The following is a 22872-nucleotide window of genomic DNA, read 5'->3' as shown; positions in this document are numbered from 1 at the left end:
AATTCATTAAAAGAAGGTACACCGCCATTTTGCTCCGACGAAACTGACTTGAACGCACCTCACGTCGTAGACACGACTTCCCACCTCGTACGTACGAACTTCCCAGGAGGACTTGAACGCAGCATTAGTTCCTGCTTGTTTTCAGTTGTGTCCGGTATTGTTTGTGTTTTATACCCGTTTGCTAGCCTGACTTCGTCATACTCATATTCTAGTGAGAATATGAGTCTGATACTGCTCCATAGGGCTTTCATTATGAGGCGTGTCTTAACCGAAGCCAGAAAAAAAAACTCTGCACTCAATTGGAAAGTCGGTAGACCTACAACCAATCAGAGCAATGTAGTAAGTCAACTACTTTGCATAGCGCAATTTTCAACTAACTTACTTATTTTAGAAGTAAAATAATGAGTGTTGCTTCTTTTACTTGGTCCTTCATGAGTGCGACCAAAGGAGAAACCACAACGACCATAGGCTTTTCATTACGTCCCATCTTCTTAGCCACCATCGGAGCCAGCTGATAAGTTACACTTTTGCCGAATCATGTAGGAAGGACGGCGAAAATATCTTTCCGATCGACAAATGCCTTGATTGCGGTTTTCTGTTCGACTATTAAAATGAATGCGCTGTCGATTCATTTTACAACAGACGCGACAACGGAATCTATACATCTCAATTATCCAGCTGCAGTCATCTCTGAGGGAAACCAAAGCGCTCTTTGATAACGTGATGATTACGTCCTTGCAGATCATCTGTCCATCATCGTTTAAAGCTCGCCCTGGCAATTTGATTGGCCCGTTAATTTTTTGACTGATCATAATTTCTCCTCAATGGATCGAGTCCAGACCAAACTTCCCGACCAAAAAATGTTGTGGGCGGGGTTCGGGCTGGCATCCAGGCTACCCGTTTGCCTGTCTTTACAATAAAACTCATCTTGGATTTATTCCTTCTTCTGTCATTCCCGAACCACCCCGTGACAGATATAGTCTGATTAGCATATTTAAACATAAAATTACAGAAAACTTGCAATACTTTTTTTTCTCCTGTGGAGTAATCCACAAGTAAAGTTTCATGGTGATAACCTGTAAGTTATAAATGTATTCACCTGTAGTGTCTCGCATTAAAACAAATACCTTTACCATGCATTAATTAACACTTGTTTTTATTTATTTTAACATGACTCCCACATTCTATGTCCTTTCTCTTGGACAGCATGCACTGACTGTTATAGGGTTGAATAAGCAACATATTCAGACATTTTCTCAAAATGAACTGTGTAAATGTACTTTTAGATAATGCTAGATGGAAAACTTCCACAGCCTCCAAATAAAATACTTCACGTTCTGAAGATTAATTATGTTTAGTCCATTTACTTCTGTCTCTCGGTCCTTATAATACACTTGGCAATAGTAATGGGACTCCTGACTATTATGCCAACAGGGACTTTAATGACATTTTATTCTGAGTACATAGACATTAATAAGGAGTTGTTCCCCCTTTTATTGATTTCACTTTTCTGGGAAGGCTTTCCACAAGATTTTGGAGCGTTTATGTGGGAAGTTTTGTCCATTCATCCAGTAGAGCACTTGTGAGGTCAGTTCTCTGATGTTGGATGAGAAGGCCTGGCTCACAATTTCCATTCCAGATGATCCCAAAGGTGTTCGGCGAGGTTGAGGTCAGGGCTCTGTGTGGGCCAGACAAGTTCTTCCCCACCAAAATCATCCAACCATGTCTTTATGGACCTTGCTTTGTGCACTGGGGCACAGTCATGCTGGAATAGAAAAGGGGCCTTTACTTAACTGTTCCCACAAAGATAAGAGCAGAGCAAAATGTTTTGGTATGCTGAAGCATTAAGATTGGCTTCACTGGATTTAAGAGGCCTAGTCCAACACCTGAACAACATCCCTATGACATTATCCCTCCTCCACCACACTTTACAGTTGCCACATGGCAGTCAGGAAGGTAACTCTCTCCTGGTATCCACACCACCAAACAGAGAAGCTTGATTCATCACTCCACAGAACACATTTCCACTGCTCCAGAGTCCAGTGGCAGCATGCTTTACACCAGGGTTTCTTAACCTTTTCCCGACTGTGACCCACTTTTTTTGCGTATGCCAGTCGTACGACCCACTAAGGCTGGAAATAATTCAATAACAGAAATGCCGCTTATAGGCTACTACTCTGTAGGCCTGTGTTTATTATAATTAATTTCACAAAAACACAGAAACATTTTCAATTGACAGACTATGAGGCAAACGGATTTTTTATTTTTTTTTTACTCACGTTAACGTGACACTTGAGATTGCCGCTCTGAAATAATCATATCCAGACGCGGTGGAATTTGGGAAATTGCGACTCGTAGTGTGGCACACAAACTAGCTGTTGCAACTATTCCTGCTTTTTGTTTTTGTTGCAGTCACTGCTACTGACTTGCAAAGATAGTTAGTGCTAAATGGCAAAAGAAACTTCGTTGCACATTGTGTGAGTTCAGGATATTCTTGTCTGGTTTGAATCCAGAATGAGCTCAGGTCTGTTTTGCAAAATGCAAGCTGCAGGCTGCCGTCAGATTCAAGTTCCACTAACTGTGTTTGCAAATTAATGGGGAGTTCAACATCTACATCACTTGGATCTACTGAAAAAGGATTGCGAATCCCACACATTCCCAACTCTTCGGTCATCTGGGAAATAATCCGAGAATTTCTATGTTAATCTGGTCAGGTGTTCACGGACAATTATCTGTATGTCGGTGCTGATGTGAGGGAATTCCTGCAGAATATCAGTGAGGTTAGGAAACATATAAAAAATTTTCCACAATACCAACTCCCATTTGAATGTTTCAATTTTGTCAGCCATCAAGAAAACACTGTTGTTTCTCATCTGAAAGAATTGGTTTAGCTGGTCAAAGGTATCGAACATGTATGCCAGTTTCCTGAGAAATTCAGGCTCCGTATAATGCTTTGCCAGGGGAGACCGTTTCTCCTCCAGAAATGTGTACACCTGCTTGCGCATTTCGAAAAGACGATTAAGAGCTTTTCCTCGGGAGAGCCACCTAATTTCGCTATGATATAACAACTGGTGGTCTGATTCCTGCTGGTCACACAAAATTGAAAACAAGCGGGAACTGAGAGCACTGTTCTTCACTAAATTAATTGTTTTGACAGCAATGTCCATTACCTCATTTAAGGGCACTGACTCATGAAAGCTCATTACACATCAGTAGATCCTCATGTGTTGCACCTTCGTAGTTGTAGCGTACAAAAGCAAGCAATAATGCCATCTTTGAAATATCCGTTGATTCGTCGATTTGAATGGCAAACAAGGGGCTTGCTCGCACTCGATCCAAAAGTTGCATTTCAATATCATCACTCATGTCTATAATCCGTCTGGTGTACAGTGTCGTTAGAGAGTGGTATTTCTTTTATTTTGCTAGCAGCACTTTCCCCTAGTAACTCGCGGCACATATCAACTGCACATGCGATAACTAGCTCTTCACCAATATTAAACGATTTCTTAGCATGGGCGATATGGCCAGCTGCCAGATAACTTGCCTTCAGAGTGCTTTTTGAAGCTATTGTGAACGACACAATACTACTTTGATGTCTTTTAAGTAGGTCTTGCTTTCGTACAAATTAATCCACAGGTTTGCCCACACATGTTGGATGTTTAGTCTGTAGGTGATGTTCAAGTTTGGATGGCTTCATGGATTTATTTGCCAAGACCTTACCACACTCGACACACTGCGGTTTTCCCACTTGTTTTCATCTGAAGAAGTAAATCCATATTTAATATAGTCCGGGTTGTACTTGCGTTTACATTTTGCTGCCTTTGAAGTTGAAGGAGTTTCCGAATCTTCTGCTTTTTTTCTTTTAAAAAACGGATGCATTTTGTCAAGCTCACAGGCCCGTGGTTGTGTATAATTTAAAGGGGGGGGGTTGACTGCTTTTTTTTCTTTGCATGTGGTGCAATATAACATGTATTCGTTGTTTTTCTTTTTTAAAAAGTCTTATTTTTCATAAACTTCACCTTTATTGTCAGCCACGCTATCCTCTGTACTCGAACGAGCGGTTGACTTCCTGATTCTATGAAACCACTCCCTCAGAAACAGGCAGTGGGCTCAGATTGGTTAGTTTTGGCCGGTGTGTTGTGATTGGCTAAACTGTCGCTCACATTGTCCGGAAGGTTAATGCCCATTACCTTTACGGGCGAAACGTGCCATGAGCTCTGGTCTAGATGTAAATAAGGTAATAAATAATGGTGTCGAGCTGCAGTATCAGTTTGAGGCAGAATCAGACCGAAAAAGCCGTGATGAAGAGAGTCAAGCAGAAACTCACACGGCTCTTACTAAACGTTTCTGAATGATAATTTGCAACATTTATTAACTTAATACACGTTTGTTTTTAGGGGTGGGGGAAAAAATGGATTCTTATATGCATCGCGATGTGGACGATTCTGAATCGATTCACAAATGTCAAAAATCGATTTTCAAAAAAAAATTATATATATATTTATAATAACGTAATATTGACGACGGAACTCTGAAGCGCAGAAGTTCAGTGGCGTGCACATAAAAGAGACAGACGCGATGACTGAGCGCCGAATCCAAACACCCTCCTCGTTAAAAGCTGACGTGTGGAGGCGTGTGTGATATCATGATTTTTGACCGTGGACGATTAAATGTCTCCACGATCTGCTTTTAAATAAATATCATAGTATCGTGTAACAGTGCATTCTATTAGTTCAGTTCTGGCGACTCTGTCTCAACTGTACAACGCGACGTAGCCTACACATCACACGTTAAGGAATAGGTACGGGACACTGCAATTCACAAAAGTTCATTATTTGCATAAGCCTAGTCGGTTAAACATTTAATTCACGTGCTGATGCGCTGTTCTAATGTGTGCTTTCCTGAACGCATACCCCCGACGCTCACAGGCACAAGCCTGTCAAACAGCTTCTGAATACTGGACTACATTATCTTTCGAGTCTTATAATACTAATATTGTTAAATACACAAAATGTGTAAATAAACAGAATTGGCTATGTCTTCTAAAGTGAAAGCAAACATCTGAGAGAAAATCTGGTGTAATATGCATCTATTAAATGTGTCGCATGCTGGTCTAAAAGCGACAGGAGTAAATAGTACTGCCGCTCGTCCTTAAAGGGATGGTTCACAAAAAAAAAAAACTCTAATGTTGTTCCAAACCTATATTAATTTCTTTCTTGTGCTGAACACAAAAGAAGATTTTTTTTGTTGAATGTGGGTAACCAAACAGCAACTGTTCAGTTACCACATTATTCAAAATAACTTTTATTTTCAACAGAAGAAAGAAAGCTGGAAAGGAGCTGGACAAGAGCCACACTAGTTGTAAGCTTTGTAGAATAAAACTAAAATATTTCGGAAAATATAAAATATATAAGTATGCTGCTAGTTCAGGCACACATTTATTTTCCTGTTGGTTCTTTGCAATGTTAATAAAATATATTGTACATTAATTCTTCATGGGTCATTACTTTGTACTTTTAAAACAAAATATTTATAGTCACACACACACACACACACACACACAAAAGATTCAGATAATCGATTTAGCATTGAATCGCAAGCCCTCTGAATCGTAATCGAATCGAATCGTGAGGTGCCTAGAGATTCCCACCCCTATTTGTTTTACACGATAGCATCTGACTGACAACAATAGCAACTGACTGGCTACTAAACAGCATTGGCATTAGTTTACGTTCTTGATCGAAGCGAAAATAACATCATAAAAATTATATAAATGAAAAATACATTTACAACATTAGTACTCATACAAAATTCAGGTTCATAATGTTTGAACGCGTTTGTCGTAGACACAAAATAGCACAACTAGCACCCTAGTGGCTATAAAGCCAGCGCTGGCATTTGAAAAAAATAAAACACAAGGCTACGTCTGGAATTATACATGCAAATACATTTAAAATGATTAAGTCTTAGCCTACTTACAGGTTGTGGCCCAACAACTGCTGCCTCTTGTTTTAAAGTTGGAACTGCTTCATGTTTTAGTAACAGTTTCTTGTTGAATCCGGTGTTGAATTCATGGATATTCTGGAAGCTGTCTTCCGTAAATGCACAGCACAGAGAGCTAGATTACGATCGTCACTTTCAGGATTATAATCAAACGTAAATTGTATCCATTGTTGACGAAGTACAGCATCCGTGGGAAGCTCAAACACAGAAGACCTGGCAGCTGTGTGAACACAACACACTCGACCAGCCACAGAAATATGATCATGCCCTTTTCTTCATAGTCCGGAGGGAGGGGTTGATGTAAATGTGTGGGTTAGTGACATCTAAAACCCAGCTGTAGTCCCAATCGAGTCGTTTTTGTAGGCAATATACTTCCTGATTTTTAAAAGACGATATCTCTGCTTACACTGAACTTTCAGTGCTGCAACTTTGCAGATATGCACCAAAAGCAACATTACACACTATTTAAAATGAAAGCTCAGAAAACAAAAAAACACAAAGAAGTGTTTTCTTTGTCGGCTAAGATGAAGCTGACGATGCTTACTCGCATTCTTCAGTAGTTAATGTGCCAGAGAGAAATGGACATTTAGGATTACATAAACAGAGAGCAGTTTGTAGTTGTTGTTTTTTTTCGGGTTGAATTGTTCCGTTTAAAAGTACATATGCTGAGTTTCGTTCATTTATGAGACGAGCCAGTTCATGCGCTGGTGCCTCCGTTTCTTCTATCGTCTGCTATAGGTTATTTACTTCTTATTTATTAAATCCAGGAAATTGGTTGATGAAGCATTGATAAAAATTATTAGATGCAATTAATACAAAACGAAATTCTGGTTAAAGAAAGGTTTTGTGCTCTCTTTGATGTTTCTGTGAAAGTTTTAAAGCATCTTTTAGTGCCGTTTTCAGAGCACTCATGTCTGTAACGCAGAACAGGTTTGTAACAGTTTTTTTCCCTTCTAAATGCGAAGATAATAAAATAAAATTAAACTACATTAATATTTTATATACTGTGGAAACTGAGAGCCAACTTTTCTTCATCTGGTGTGTAGTATAACTTTGGTTTGCGCAGTGTAATTCACATAATCACTAAAAAATATTTTGAGTCATGTATTTTCGGCTTAAAGGGATAGTTCACTTTGAAATTAATTTTTGATATGTTTTAGCTTACCTCAAGGGCATCCAAGATGTAGGTGTCTTTGTTTCCACAGTATTTTCAATTTTGACATTTTTCGGTCAAACCGTTGTTGTCTATCAGTCATATAATGCAGGTTTAGGGGGTCCACGTCAAAGAGCATGCACAGAGAAGACCAAATTAAACATGATTGAATTACTCATAAATGTAAGGACACATTGATGGCCTAAGACACAAAACGAGCGGTTTGTGTAAGAAAACTAACAGTATTTATATCGTTTTTACCTTGTGTAACCACAGCCACGTCCAACTGATCTGAATCAGTTGTCCAGTGTCCAACTGAATCATGTCCAACATTCCGCCGGAAGTGATCGCTTGCGCGTGTGCGTCACTCATTGTTTACACAGAGATTTCGGAAGTTTTACCTTTCACTAAACATATTTAGATATATCAAAATCATCTTCCATTGCGATTTCCTGTATATCTAAATATGTTTAGATCTTCACAGTGAAAGGTAAAACTTCACGTATCCAAACCTGGTCCTGTTATTGTGATTGAATATGCAAACTGTCACTTACCCAAAACAGGTGAAATTATTTATGTTCTGGGGATTCTTCATGTGTCTGTTTCACAGGCATGAGTGGCCAGAATTAAATTAGAAGTTTGTCCACAGGATCCCCTTCTTTTTTTCCCGTCAGTCATTTCTTGGCTTCTCTCTCTTGGCTTCTCTCTCTCTCCAGGGTAAGAGGGGGTTCTGGAAGCACAATCAAAACCAGATGAACTTATTATGGACTAGAGACAATAAATAACGTTGTCAGGGGGACCACCAGCATTAAGCCTTCATGTGTATACTGTGTGTAAGGGCAGACTCTCACCAGTGGCATGCTGTTTCTCATGTTTTTATTGTTTAATTAAATTATATATATAATGAATCATTCATTTATAATTTATATAATTAGATCTACATTTTAAACCTACAGGCTGATTGAATCATAAATCCTATATTTATAATGTATTGCTAGTGACAGCCCTTAAATTAATGCATTTCAAATAAATTAATAATAGTCTTACAATTTAGCAGGAAATGCAGTTTTGTACAGTAAGGAATTTAAAGCAAAGTGGACAGTGAGGTGATTTAATTCTGGATTGAGTGCAGATCCAACAAACTGTGGCATGTTGCTCTCTCATAGAGCTCATGGACTGGACTGCATTTATATAGCGCTTTCACAGACCCAATGGCCACCAAAGTGCTTTACATATTGCCTCACATTCACCCATTCAAACACCGACTGCGGTGCGAACCATGCAAGGCACCATCCAGCTTGCCAGGAGCAGCTGTGGTTAGGGGTCTTGCTCATAGACACCTCGACACTTGGTCAGGTGGAACTGGAGATTGAACCACCAACCCTCCGGTTTGTAGACAACCTACATGAACCACTGCCGTCCCGACTCGACTCATAGAGCTCATAACTGATGCAGGCTCCATTGTATAACCTAAATATAGGTTCTCCCAATTGCTTCCTCTTTCAACCATGTTTGAATTGAGTTTGACCAGAAAATGTCTATTTGAAGAGAATTGGCACTCTCTGGTTACTTCCTGTTTCTGGACTGGCTGCAGTAACACGTCTCTGTCCATGCGGGGACCCTCGCAGGCGAGTGCAGAATGAATGGGAGTCTATGGGGTTTCACCCCCAGAAATCCACTTTTCTGAGGATGTAATTTTTTGTCAAGTACTTTGAAAGTTGCATTAAAAAGGGGATGGGGGGAGGGGGAAGGGGGGTTTAAGATAATACACTCAGCTGAAAATTGCATTTTTAATCTGTTCTTAAAAATCCTTTCAAAAAATGTGGTGACGTTATTATGAAAATATAGATATTTTCATACAGCATGGCAATTCACTTCAGCACTTATATAACGATATGAAAATAAAAGTGCCTTAGGTATATACAAATACAGTATGCAAAAAATTACCTTCGACAGAAAGTCCTCCTTGAGATAATGTTTCTGATTTTGCTTTAGCTTCAGATGCCATCAAACGGGGTCTCTGGTCGTAATCAGTCGCAAATCGCGTGTTCCGGCCAACAACGGACCAACCTGTAAGAAATCGAAAGGAGATCAGTACTCATTCATTTGACTTTTGGCCTATAATCTATATTGAACTTGCGGAAACAACAATAAAATCAACATTGATTCAATGACAAGCAGGAGAAAGAGATACATTTAGCTGTCTAGCTCAAAAGACACTCATTCAGTCTGCACTCGCCCGCAATCACCTCCAGTGGAATTCTAATGGAACTGCAACCAAGATGATACATAGGGGCTAATAGGAAGTGCCAAGGCTCTTCGTAGACGGGCTCTGGTTTGAATGAGATTTTATTTATTAAAATTGTCTGGGTTATGTATGTAACCTTGACTCCCTGAGAAGGAGAACAAGATGCTGCGTCAATGATGACACTATGGGAACGCCTCCAGCGTGAGCCAGTGTTTGCAGCATGTCATCAACTCCAAATTATCTGAATAAAGACGTGTGGGAGTGGCTAAAGTATGGCAGTGACGTAGCTTCTCCTTCTCAGGGAAGTGTTGTATACGTAACCCAGGCATTCCCTTTTAAAATTGAAATTGCCCCGAGAATAAGTCCGGCCTTTTAAGTCAAAGAGCCAATTGGTAAAGTCATTGTGTCACTGCAGAATCTCTGGTTGCCATAGAAATATGACGCACTTGAGATTGCACATTCGTGTTAGCTGCCTGGAGCAACCTGAATCTTTAAATGCTTTTTAACGCAATTTGCTTTTTAACCTTATTTTATGGCTCACACTTTTCTTATCCTAATTTAAGTTGCAAGTTACAAAAATACTCAAGCAGTTGTGACTGACTCTTATGTTCTACGAGTCCGATCGACTCAGGTTTTACGAACAATGTTAAACAGACCCGGGACGCAAAGTAATAGATTGGGATCCGGACCGTGCTGACCATTTAAAATATAGACCTGAATCCGAACAGGTCTCGGGTCGGATCCTGGGTCTTCGGGTGCTCTGTGTAGACCTCTACTTTGAAACTCATGCAGGACATTTCTTTAACAAAGGTCTTTAACAAAACCTGTACTGCTGAGTTTCCTCAATAGTCCAGTGCATTTTCGCCAACCCAGATCAGTGCAGGAAACATCCACAGAAGCATTCTGCATTTCTGTGGCAAGTCCCGCCAAAAAGCTTTGACAGTGCTGGCAACCCAGTGAATGGAGACAATCTGCCCAATCTTCAGCAGTGAGATGTTGACACGAGCGGCAGCATCATAGAGCAGTCTGCCATTTTTTGGAGATTGATGGTAAAACTTTTACAACTTTGAAATAAAGATTTTTAAGTGGTTACATCCAGTTGAACACTTAAATGTGTCGTCCACTGCCAACTTTAGCTTGTGTGCAAGACAATGAATGTGCTTCAATGAAGGGAAGTCTTTTCTCAACTTTGCAATCAGTCTACTCTCTTTTTCTGTCATGACTGATGCTCCATTTGTGGCAATGCTGACCAGGTGTGATTTTAAATATTCATTGTCCAAACTGTTGTCAAAAGGGTCTTGCAATGCCTCTGCGGTTGTTCCCTTATCTAGCGCTATATCTACAATACCCTCTCTGCCTGTCACATCTGCTCTCAAATAAATGATTAAATATCTTTTCCCAAAGTTATTGCTTTTGTAACGGAGGCCAGCTGTACGAGTAAACCTCATGGAGGGGTTACATTGGTGCCGTGACCCGGATGAGAGTGAGGTTCAGGGGGGTGAGTGTTACGGAGGCCAGCTGGTAGTTTCTATGCGAGTAAACCTCACTCCTCTGATCTCAATAGGCGCTCTAGTGACAGACGCTAGAGGCTGCAGTCTTTAGTCTCCTTATTAGAGCACCCGACTCTCATGCCGGAGACCCGGATTTGAGGCCCGCTCGGAGCAGGTTGAGTAGGACCCGGGTGGAGGGGTTACTCTTTACATAAACTGCCAAACTCACAAAACAATCAGTGTACTTCACAGCAGATATCAATGACTTTTTCATTTTAATGGCAATGTGTTCAATCATGGTGATGCAAGAATGAGCTGATCCGTATGAAGAGTCCATTTTTGCTCCACTGACCTCTTGAAGCACAATTTTACTGTATGCTAATCTCTCTTTTGCCTCAAAGTAGGCAGTTATTAGAATGATGGCTAATGGGGAGTATTGTTTCCTCCATACTTCTCACTGATGTCTCCAGGTATCTGACTTGCTCTGTGCTTTTGTTGTTGTTGGGGGTCTGTGCTCAAGAAACATATCTCTCAAGTCAAGTCAAAATTGATTTCCATAGCACATTTAAAAGTTGCACCAAAGTGCAGTACAATAAAATGTTGAGCGTATAAAAAAAAAGAGGCGTTAAAGGAAAGCATGCAGTGGACAAAAGATAAACACATTAAACAGAATACTTTCTAGCTGAATTCAAATGGAAAAAAAAATTACAACATTTTCATTTTTGGGTGAAACACTATAATGAAAGTAAATGTTACAGTACACTTGAAAATACCTGAATGGCCTTGCGTTATATAAAAAAAGGTAACACTTTACAATAAAGTAGTTAATTTGAACTAATAATGAACATACATATACAATAAAGTATTTATTAATCTTAGTTCCAGTTAATCTCCACACATGCTAATATACTTGTATTATTAGCAAATTAAAAGTATATATTAACATAGTCAATGCATGATTAATAAATGCTGTACTTAAAATAATTTTATTAATTCTTGTTGGTTTATGTGGTAACACAATAAGGTTCATTAGTTAACATTAGTTAATGTATTAACTAACATGAACTGATAATGAGCAAAATATTTATTTATTAATCTTTGTTAATGTTAGTTAAAAAATCCAGCTGTTCATTGTTTGCTCATGTTAGTTCACAGCGCATTAACTAATGTTAACAAATACAACCTTGGATTTTAATAATGTATTAGTAAATGTTGAAATTTATAGCTAAGATTAATAAATGCTGTAAAAGTATTGTTGATTTTTAGTTCATGTTTACAAAGGTAGTTAACTAAAGTTAACGTATGAACCTTATTGTAAAGCGTTTATGTTAGCTATAGGATATATAGTATTAATGGAAAATATAGTTCTATTAACTCTTTTGTTTTGTCCTCATGCCCTGATAAAAGATCCTACCAGTGGAATTCAGGCACATCTGTCACAGTTGATAAGCTAGACCTAAATTGAAAGCAGAGATTGTTGTGAGAACTGAGATGTGTTTTATGATCATTTTCATCTGTATCAGTAACTCATCTTGGATGTAACAGGATACTGGATGACTGCTGAGCTGGGTTCACCACATTAGAGCTGTTCACAACCATACAGCACACTTCGCTTGTAAAGCAATCATTTACTCTCTCACTGTAATGGCAGTGCTTTGTGCAATCTGTCAAAAGTGACTTATGAAATCCAAACAAACGTAACGTACGGTCGTACGGGGGAGCTCTGGGCTCTCGCTGGGCCTGCTGTTCTTCAGAGGCCTGATCAAATGTAGAAGGAGAACCAAACCATGCGGTTCCAGCAGAGCCGTTGCTGTCAGAGTTGGGCTGTGTTTGGGCTGTGGGCCCGACTGGTGGATCTGATGGTGTTTGTGTGGCTCCAGGGGTCCGCCGCTCTCACCGTGCCCAGGGTGGAGTTCTGTTGGCGGGTCTGACCCTCAGCAGTGTTGATGTCCTGGAGAGCAGAATTAATTCATCGGGCAGTCATGGTAACGTTAGCCTGAAGCTCTCGATTCTCGAAAGATCACGGGTGCAACTGGAGGCCAAGAGAGTGTGTGAACATATGAAGAATATTTAGTATGAAGATCTGTGTAGTACTTACAAGAATACCATGATTCCATGATATTGTCATGGTACATGTTGAAAAAAGTCCAAAACCCCATAATTCCCTATTTTAGCGATATAAACACATTCGTCTAATGCGCACGGCGCAATTGCACTTAGTTCCGAATCCACTTTTAGTTTAACGTCGGAATCTAATAGTTTTGTCCTATTCTCTTAATGAGTAATGGGTGTGTTTTGGGCATAGCATGCAAAAAACTAATCAGAGTCTCATCTCCCATTACCTTTAAAAGCCATATTTATATGACGGAATTTGCAAGCGGAAAGATTGAACGCTTCTCTAGCGAGGAGACGATCATCTACTGGACAAGCCAGATTCAATAATATGTTTATGTATACTATAATAATCGTTTACGTTTAATCCTTTTATTTTTAATATTTGGCATGTGTGTGTAATAAGCAGAGTGTACGTGCATTGTGGACCAGCCTATTGGCGACATTACTAATGTGCCCTTTAAATAACATAAAATACTGTGCCATTGACTTTTGACCAGGTTTCAGTTGGTCAATAACTCAGTCTATTTCTGTTCCTCTGAATAGCAACGCACTAACAATGCGCCAACACACACCTCTATCTCAGACCAGCTGCCCATGCGCGCATAAATGGGCTCAAATGCATTTGCTATTTAAAGGACAACTCCGGCGCAAAATGAACCTTTGGTCTAATTACACATTGTTACCTAGTCAACCGTTATCTGAGATTTGTTTTCATGATTGCCAAATGTAAATAGTTTTATCTCTAAAAACGTCTCGGGTTATGACTATAACCCTTGTTCCCTGAGAAGGGAACGAGACACTGCGTCGATAAAATCGACTCTTTGGGGACGCTCCCTAAGCGTGCGCCTCTGAAGTACGAATGAAACTAATCCAATCCTGATTGGTGTTGCGTCGTGACGTAACATGTGACGGCATACCCGGAAGTATAAAAGTGACGCTGTCACAACACACACTAGCCTCGCGATGAAGCAAGACGCTCAAGGGTCTAAAACGGGGCGTGGCAACACGACGCAGTGTCTCGTTCCCTTCTCAGGGAACAAGGGTTATAGTCATAACCCGAGACGTTCCCTATCGAGGGAACTCAACACTGCGTCGATAAAATCGACTCTTTGGGGAATGAGTACCCACTAGGCCACGCACCGAACAGACCCGCCCCAGCCAGAGTGAAACTGATTAGGCACTCAGCAAGGGCCGAGTACGTGTGCACCGGGCGTACTGGGAAGGTTGAGACTATAAAACCTGATGAAAGTATGTGGGGTAGCCCAGCCGGCTGCCTCACAAATTTCCTGCAGAGGTACTCCCGACAGAAGGGCCCTAGAGGAAGCCATGCCTCTAGTCGAGTGAGACCTTAAGGCCAAAGGTGAAGGAACCCCGCGCACCTTGTAAGCCTCAGTAATAGCTTGGACAATCCAGTTACTTATAGTTTGTTTGGTCGCCGGGAGCCCCCTCTTAGGTGACCCAAAGCATACTAACAACTGGTCAGATCTTCTCCAAGAAGCAGACTTTTCCAGGTATACACTCAAAGCTCTGACGGGGCAGAGCAAGTGAAGCCTCTCTTCTTCCGCCGACACATGAGGTGGAGGATGGAATGCCTGAAGGACTACAGAGCGAGCCGTACTCGATGGAACTTTAGGCACGTAGCCCGGACTCGGGTGCAAAAAGGCCTTTAGTTTGCCAGGGGCAAACTCCAAGCAAGCTGGCGTTACCGCCAGGGCCTGGAGATCTCCCACCCTCTTAAGAGAGGTAATCGCTAAGAGAAAGACCATTTTTAGCGTTAAGTCCTTAGGCGAAGCCGACTCTAAAGGTTCGAAGGGAGCGAGGGACAACCCTTCCAGAACTATCGCCAGGTCCCAGGCAGGAACCCTGGACCTGGTCGCCGGCCTCATCCTCCAAGCACCACGGAGAAACCTAATGACCAATTGGTGCCTCCCCAGAGGTCCACCATCTACTGGCGCGTGGAAAGCCGAAACGGCAGCCACGTACACCTTAAGAGTGGACGGGGAGAGACCCGCAGAGAAACGATCCTGAAGGAATTCCAGAACTGAAGCCACTGGGCAGTTTACTGAATCCAACCTTCGTTCTCCACACCAAGTGAGAAACACCTTCCACTTGAGGCCATATAATCGTAGATGGAGCCCTAGAGCTAAGTATGGTTTCAACCACCTCAGCTGATAAGCCAGCATTCAGGTACTGAACCCCCTCAGAGGCCAGACCCACAGCTTCCACAACTCTGGGCGAGGGTGGAAGATTGTGCCCTCCGCCTGAGACAATAGATCCCTCCTCAGAGGAATCGGCCACGGCGGAGCTATGAGGAGTGATATTATATCCGAGAACCATACTCGTGTCGGCCATCTCGGGGCAACCAGAAGTAGACTGATGCCCTCTTGACGGACCCTCTCCAGGACCCCTGGGAGCAGAGCGATCGGGGGAAAAGCATACAGGCGAAGCTTCGGCCAAGCCTGTACCATGGCATCCAACCCCAGCGGGGCTGGATGTGAGAGGGAGAACCAAAGTGGACAGTGGGACGTCTCTCGAGACGCAAACAGATCCACTTCCATCGGTCCGAACCTCTCCCATATCGACTTCACCACCTCCGGATGAAGTCTCCATTCCCCGGGCCTCAGCCCCTGCCTCGACAGGATGTCTGCTCCCCGATTCTGAACCCCTGGGATATACATTGCCCTTATTGACAATATCTTCCCCTGGGACCAAAGGATAATCTGATGCGCCAGTTTGCACAGAGGGCGCGATCTGAGTCCCCCTTGTCGGTTCAGATAGGCCACCACTGACGTATTGTCCGTCCGTATTAGGACGTGGCGACCCTCGATGTCTGGAAGGAAGCTCCTCAAAGCCCTGAACACAGCCATCATCTCCAGGCAATTTATATGCCAAGTGCGATGATGGTCCTGCCACAGACCCCTGGCAAAGCGGCCGTCCATGACCGCGCCCCAGCCAGACGCTTTCCCGGCGACATGACACCCCCAACACTGGCCCTTGGGATAGGAACCAAGGCTTCTTCCATATTTGCAGAGACTGAAGGCACTTGCGCGTTACTCTGATCATACGGAACGGATTCCCTTTGGGTGAGAACCCCTTGGTCTTCAACCACCACTGGAGGGGTCTCATGTGAAGGAGGCCCAGAGGAATAATATTGGATGCCGCTGCCATGAGGCCCAGCATACTTTGAAAGTGTTTCACAGTGACGGCCTGGCCTAGCTTTACCCTGGATACCATCGCCAGAATTGACTCGATACGTGCGGGAGACATGTGTGCCTGCATTGTAATCGAGTTCCACACGACTCCCAAAAAGGTCGTGCCCTGGGACGGTTCTAGCACACTCTTCTTCAAATTGAGTCTTAACCCCAATTTTTGAATATGGCCAAGAACGACATCTCGATGCCGAACTGCCATCTCCCGAGACTGGGCCAGAATAAGCCAGTCGTCGAGATAATTCAATACCCGAATCCCTTGAAGTCTCAATGGAGCAAGGGCCACGTCCATACACTTGGTAAATGTGCGGGGAGAGAGTGCTAGGCCGAACGGAAGAACCCGATATTGGTACGCTTCGCCCCCGAAAGCGAACCTCAGGTACCTCCTGTGACATGGAAGGATGGAGATGTGAAAATAGGCGTCTTTCCGATCTATCGTGACAAACCAGTCCTCGGACCTGATTTGATTCACGATTGTTGGAATGGTCAACATTCTGAATTTGAACCTTCTCAGAGACCGGTTCAACACCCTGAGATCCAAAATTGGCCTTAACCCCCCATCCTTCTTTGGAACTATAAAGTACCGGCTGTAAAACCCGGACTCCCTGTCTACCGGAAGAACACGTTCTATGGCTCCTTTCGACAGCAGAGTCTGTACTTCTTGTTCCAGCACCTGAGCCTGCTCTGGGACCACCGCAGTGAGCACCACCCCAGAAAACTTGGGGGGGCGGTGCGCGAACTGCAGTCTGTACCCAACTCGTATTATCTGCAGGACCCATGGAGATATGTTGGGAAGATGATACCATTCCTCTACAAAATCTACTAAGGGTACCAGCCTCTCGAGGCTGGCCTCTGGTGTCTTCAGGGTATTCTTTTCGACTACCTGAAGCTGAATATTGGCAGGCTGTAGTCGATTCGGTCCCTGCGACCATAACCGATGTTTTAAAATCGTCTTTTCGCTGGAAATTGATGCGGCCCGAAACGCTGTTAACGGCGGACCTGCATCTTTTCCTAGAGGGCCCCGCTGTGAGAACAACCTCGGTTGTCTCACTGCGGAGGGGGCAGCCCTCTGAAGTCCTGCCGTGGCTAGGACCTCTTTTTTCGAAGTCCTCCTAGCCTGAATGACGTCCCTCAGGTCGCCCCTCTGGCCGGAGGACTTCTGTTTTTGGGAGCGTTTCCTCTGTTGCCAAGACCCCGGAGGGGGGGCTCTAGAGGAAACGCTCTCCTTCTGCACTGTCCTGTGGGAGGAGCTAGCTGATGGCTGGGGCTGATCGCTTTGCCCCACCCTACTAGATTTGGCCTTTGCTTTCCGGGGGAGGTACTGCTGGAACGCCGCAGATTGTTTTCTCGACTCCTGAAACCTGTCGACAACCGAATTAACGGCGTCGCCGAACAGGCCAGAAGCCGAAAGCGGCGCATCCAGCAGGAAGGACCTATCCTTTTCCTTAATTACAGATAAGTTCAGCCACAGATGCCTCTCCGTGGCCACCATGGCCGCCATAGAGCGGCCAATAGCGCTGGCTGCTTCCCTAGTGGCCCGGAGAGACAAATCTGCGGCCTTCCTCAACTCCGAGATGTCCTCAGGAGTAGGCCCCTCCCCCTCATCCAAATCCTTCAGGAGGTCGGCCTGGTATGCCTGCAAAATCGCCATCGAGTGCAGACATGAACCAGCTCGACCCGCCGCCATGTAAGCCCTGCCCACTAATGCAGATGTTTCCCTGCAGGGCTTACTAGGCAACACCGGGGTCTTTAGGGAAGACGCCGATTCGGGAGAGAGATAGCTCGCTAAAGCCTCCTCCACCTTCGGCATCTTCCCATATCCCATATCTCGAGCCCCCACAACATTTCTGTAATCTATTATACTGGGACTCGAAATACGGGACGAATGCGGTCTTCCCCACGTTCTCGAGATCTCCTTATGGAGATCGGGGAAAAACGGCAGACCCCGGCGGTGAGGCTGTGACCTGCGCTGCAGGTAACGCTCGTCCATTTTACTTGTGACTTGCGTTTCCTGCTCAGGTTGTGGCCAGCTGATGTTTAGTCTGGCCACAGCGCGCGTCACAACCTCCACCAGCTCCTCATAATTCAGGCCGCGTGATGGCGCGCTGAGATCACGGTCGTCCGCATCAATGCTGAGCACGTCCATTTCCTCAGAAGCAGACAGCTCAAGCATCGGGACCTGATCGCGGGCAGGAGAAACCGCAGCGCGGGCTCCCACACCACTCTCAGAGGCCGCGGGATCAGCCGATGGAGAGCAAGAAAATGCCTCAGCATTCTCACTCTCCTCCGCCAGATCCCGCTGTGAACCCCAGGATCTCAGTCGCCGCATCGCCTCGACATATGCGGGACCGGAACCCTGGGGAACGCGAGCCTGACCGTGCTCATCAAAGCACGCCAGCCGGGAGCGCAGCACTCTAATAGGCATAGCCTCACACATTTCACAAGCAGCCCCCTCGAGAGCTGCCCGTGCGTGCTGCACTCCCAAACAATTCACACAGAGAGAGTGTGCGTCCCCACCCGTGATGTAACGAGGGCAGGGATGCACACACTTCTTGAACTGCTCACTGGCCATTCTTTCCAATAATAAGGCAAACAACTTACCAAATCAGACTGACAGTTTCAACATAAAACTGAGTGATTAGCTATGTTGAATATCTTGCTCCAACAAATCCACTTTTTATCAGATTAAATATATTAAAATTTCACGATCTTGTTGATGTTTACACAGCAGTTGTGATGTGCAAGGCTTACAATTTCAAGCTTCCTCACTGTTTACAAGAGATGTTTCGAATCAGAGAATCGAGATATAGCCTCAGAGGAACTGAATTGTTACAAAAACCCATGGCTAAGAGTAATACCAAGAGAAGATGTTTATCAGTTAAAGGAGTAGATTTATGGAACAGTCTTCTTATTCAACTTAAGAGCTCTAAAACTATTAAGGGATTCAAGAAAAGATATAAGTTGAACATTATGGAAAAATATAGAACACTTGAATGAAGAATATAAGAAAAGTAAGCGATAGTGGAAGTATGACATAATTTTGATTGTTGAGGATTAATTTTTTAGTGTCTACATGTTATTGTAATAGTCAGGATAAGTTGTTGTTGTAAAAGGGGTTAGGCAAAATAAGTCTTGACTTCAGCCTAAACCCCTTCGGTCAGTATTTATGTGTTATTTTTTATTTTTATTTTATATATTTTTTTTCTTTCTCTCTTTTGTGTTACATGATTTATGACATGATTTCTAAATGACTGACCGAAGAAATAAATAAATACAAATACAAATAAAGCGCTTGATGAAGAGCGAAAGCTAGTGTGTGTTGTGACAGCGTCACTTTTATACTTCCGGGTATGCCGTCACATGTTATGTCACGACGCAACACCAATCAGGATTGGATTAGTTTCATTCATACTTCAGAGGCGCACGCTTAGGGAGCGTCCCCAAAGAGTCGATTTTATCGACGCAGTGTTGAGTTCCCTCGATAGGGAACAGTTTAGCCTATAACGCTAGTATAATGCTAGTATATAGGGCATAGAGTAATGACAAATAAAAATCGCTTGGTATTACCACTAACAAGGCTCAAAATAGGCCCACACTAACACAATAGCATAATAAGGGTCCCTACATACAAACCGAAGCATTCAGAACTTTGTCAGTGTCCATACAGTTTAATAAGAAGATGTTTTATACACACAGTCAACTTCGCGAATACAGGAAGAAGCCATCTGTGAAAAATAGCCTCTACCAGTCGATCTACGAACGCCGATCCAAGTGTGCTGAACTGTCCAGAATCTCATATGGTCCGTTGTTTCCGGAAGAAACACAAACACGAACCGTTTTCTTATCTTCAATATGTACACGTAGCCTACTGTTTGCGATCACCTTATTCACATCTCACCAGCGCACATGGATCGGTGTTCGTAGATCGACTGGTAGAGACTATTTTTCAAAGATGGCTTCTTTCTGTATTCGTGAAGTTTACTGTGTGTATAAAACATCTTCTTATTAAACTGTATGGACACTGACAAAGTTCTGAATGCTTCGGTTTGAATGTAGGGACCCTTATTATGCTACCGTGTTACCGTGTGGCTATTTTGAGCCTCATTGTTAGTGGTAATAACAAGCGATTTTTATTTGTCATTACTCTATGCCCCATATACTAGCGTTATACTAGCATTATAGGCTAAACTGTTTTTAGAGATAAAACTATTTACATTAGGCAATCATGAAAACAAATCTCAGATAACGGTTGACTAGGTGACAATGTGTAATTAGACCAAAGGTTCATTCTGCGGCGGAGTTGTCCTTTAAACAACAAGGCGCAGGACATGAAAATGATAACTGCATCGGGCTGAAACTGGCAAATAACACTTGCGTCTCGCCTGGCGCTACATTGCGCCATGTGTATGATAGGGCCCATTGTGTCATGACTAAAAATGGGTATCATGGTACATACCATGGTATCATGATTTTAAAATACCAGAGTATATGTCTAAGTACCTATAGTATTACCATATTGTCATGTACAATAATACTGAACTACCATAGTACATGTCCGAAAAGCCTTGGCATTACTACACATGGTACCTTATCTAAAAAAAATTAAAAAGCATTACGGTACCATATTTAAAAAAAAAACAACCAAAACATGTCATTGCTATTGATCCATGTCTAAAAAAAGCATGGTGTTATCATGCATTATTATTACCATGTTACCGTCCAAACACATCACGATTGTACTATGATCCTTGTTGAGAGTTTTCCCCTTCCCCGTCTCTGTCTGTCCAGCGCTTTGTGTCGTGATGGATGTGAGGGTTGGAGGAGATCTCATAGCTGTGTTCTGTCTGACTCCCCCAATAATCACAGCCAGCTCCGCCAACACAAACACGAGCCACGGCACCCAGAGCGCCAATGCTCCGCCGCTATTGTGCTGTGAACGGTTCCCACGAAGTGACTCAGACGAGCGCGGACAGCCGTGCTGCTTTAAATGACGAGACTCTGGTGCAAACCAGGGTCAGCAACTGTGCGACTGTCTCGAGTGTTGAAGATTGGGTGGTCAGGGGCTGCGTTCACTGCAGAATAGACTGATTCAGTTAATATGGCGTTCATACAGTACAGGCATGCAGTGCACATGGGAACAGCAAGGACCATTGGATAAACATATCGTATTTCATATGTTTATTACTATTATAGTGTGTTGAGATCAGCAGAATATATAATATCTGTCACTGAATATCCAAATCACTCTTTTGCATCTGAACATCTTAAGCAGAGTCATGTTTTCTGAGCTAATATATGGGGACAGTTTGTGACAGTTGTGTAGAATGGACCTAAAGTCCCCTATGGTGAAAAACTAGCTTTTAATGTTGTTTATGTGTCTATGTGGTGTTTTTTAATATGCTTTAAGATAAACCATGTGTAATGTGATCGTCAACCAGTGTATCTCTGAGCTGTGTTAGTGAGTGGAGGCGGGGCTCATTTACATATTCATAGAACCACGTATACTAAATGAGGCAAGGGTGTCGGGTTACATTCAAGATATTCAAAGCATGGAGGAAAAAACATTTAAATATATAATTTTGGTGACAAAGATGAGTTGTAAGGGATAGAATTATTGACTACAGGGCAGGCTTATGCAAAATTCAGAATTTCAGAATTGGCCTCCTGTCATGCCGCTCTATCTGAATCAGTAGTTATGTGTGGTTTGTTTAGGTTCGTTACCATAGTAACTCAGTTCTGCGCATGTGCGGAAACAGGAAGTAAAGATCCCCATCCGGTGATCGGCTATAGTAATGTGTGAGCTCTATCTGTCGTCAGTTCTGAATCCTTCGCTTTTCCTTTTCCCCCTTTGCTAATGCAACGTCTTTTCACTGTCATGGACTATGTTCCATTAAGCTTAAACACTCCCAAGATTCTCAGTAAACTTCTGGAAATTAATCATCTGTGTCCTGGAGTTTCTTGGGAGTGTTTAAGCTGAATGGAACATAGTCCATGACACCTCCATTCAATTCATGAATTGGAATATGAATTGAATTGACTCCGCCCCACACAAAGTTGAATTGGTATTGGAATGACAGGAAGTGGAATTAAATTCTTGGCAATTCAAAGAAATTCCACACAGTCACACAACAGAAAGAATGTGTTGAATCTCACATAGGGGAGAGCGGGGCACAATGTAACACTTTTGGACTTTTATAGTTTGTGCAAATCTATTTAGAATATTTTTCCCCCACATTAATTTCCCACATGTCTAGAACAAATATGTGGTTTTGTTTTATTAATACAGTGTATACTTTTTTCTTGATTTACCCTGAAAGAAATGGTGGGGTACATTGTAACATCACTATATGACAGCTTAAAATGCTATCTGATCTAATAAAAAATACAAGTCAAACCAAAATATGTTCTTAATAAAATACAATTATTAATTTTTTCATATAAAATAATGTAATTTTTTAATAATTAAAAATAAACTAATTATTGAGTTTGACAACAAACACACCGGAAAACACAGCTATAACAATAATAATTAATCATTTCTGAACATTGACTCTCAGTCTTTATTTACATGTTTCTCCTGTTTTTCTTATTATAATTCATAAAAGTATCGAATATAATAGCATATTTCTAATCGGGGCACATTGTAACGCAGTG

The 22872-nt window shown here is 42.5% G+C and overlaps 1 long non-coding RNA gene across 1 annotated transcript; it reads right to left on the bottom strand.

The window, feature by feature from the left end:
* Nucleotides 1-1218: 1218 nt before the first annotated feature.
* Nucleotides 1219-21283, bottom strand: LOC120487756 (uncharacterized). Its single transcript, XR_005624490.2, has 5 exons — nt 20927-21283; nt 12601-12926; nt 9104-9226; nt 7711-7886; nt 1219-1765 (listed from the first exon to the last, which is right to left on the bottom strand). It is a non-coding gene; the product is annotated as an uncharacterized LOC120487756 (long non-coding RNA).
* Between the last annotated feature and the right edge of the window lie 1589 nt (nt 21284-22872).

The sequence above is a fragment of the Pimephales promelas genome, chromosome 5 (genome assembly GCF_988280905.1).
Source record: "Pimephales promelas chromosome 5, fPimPro1.hap1.1, whole genome shotgun sequence".
NCBI lineage: Eukaryota > Metazoa > Chordata > Actinopteri > Cypriniformes > Leuciscidae > Pimephales > Pimephales promelas.
This window is presented reverse-complemented; position numbering and strand designations above follow the sequence as displayed.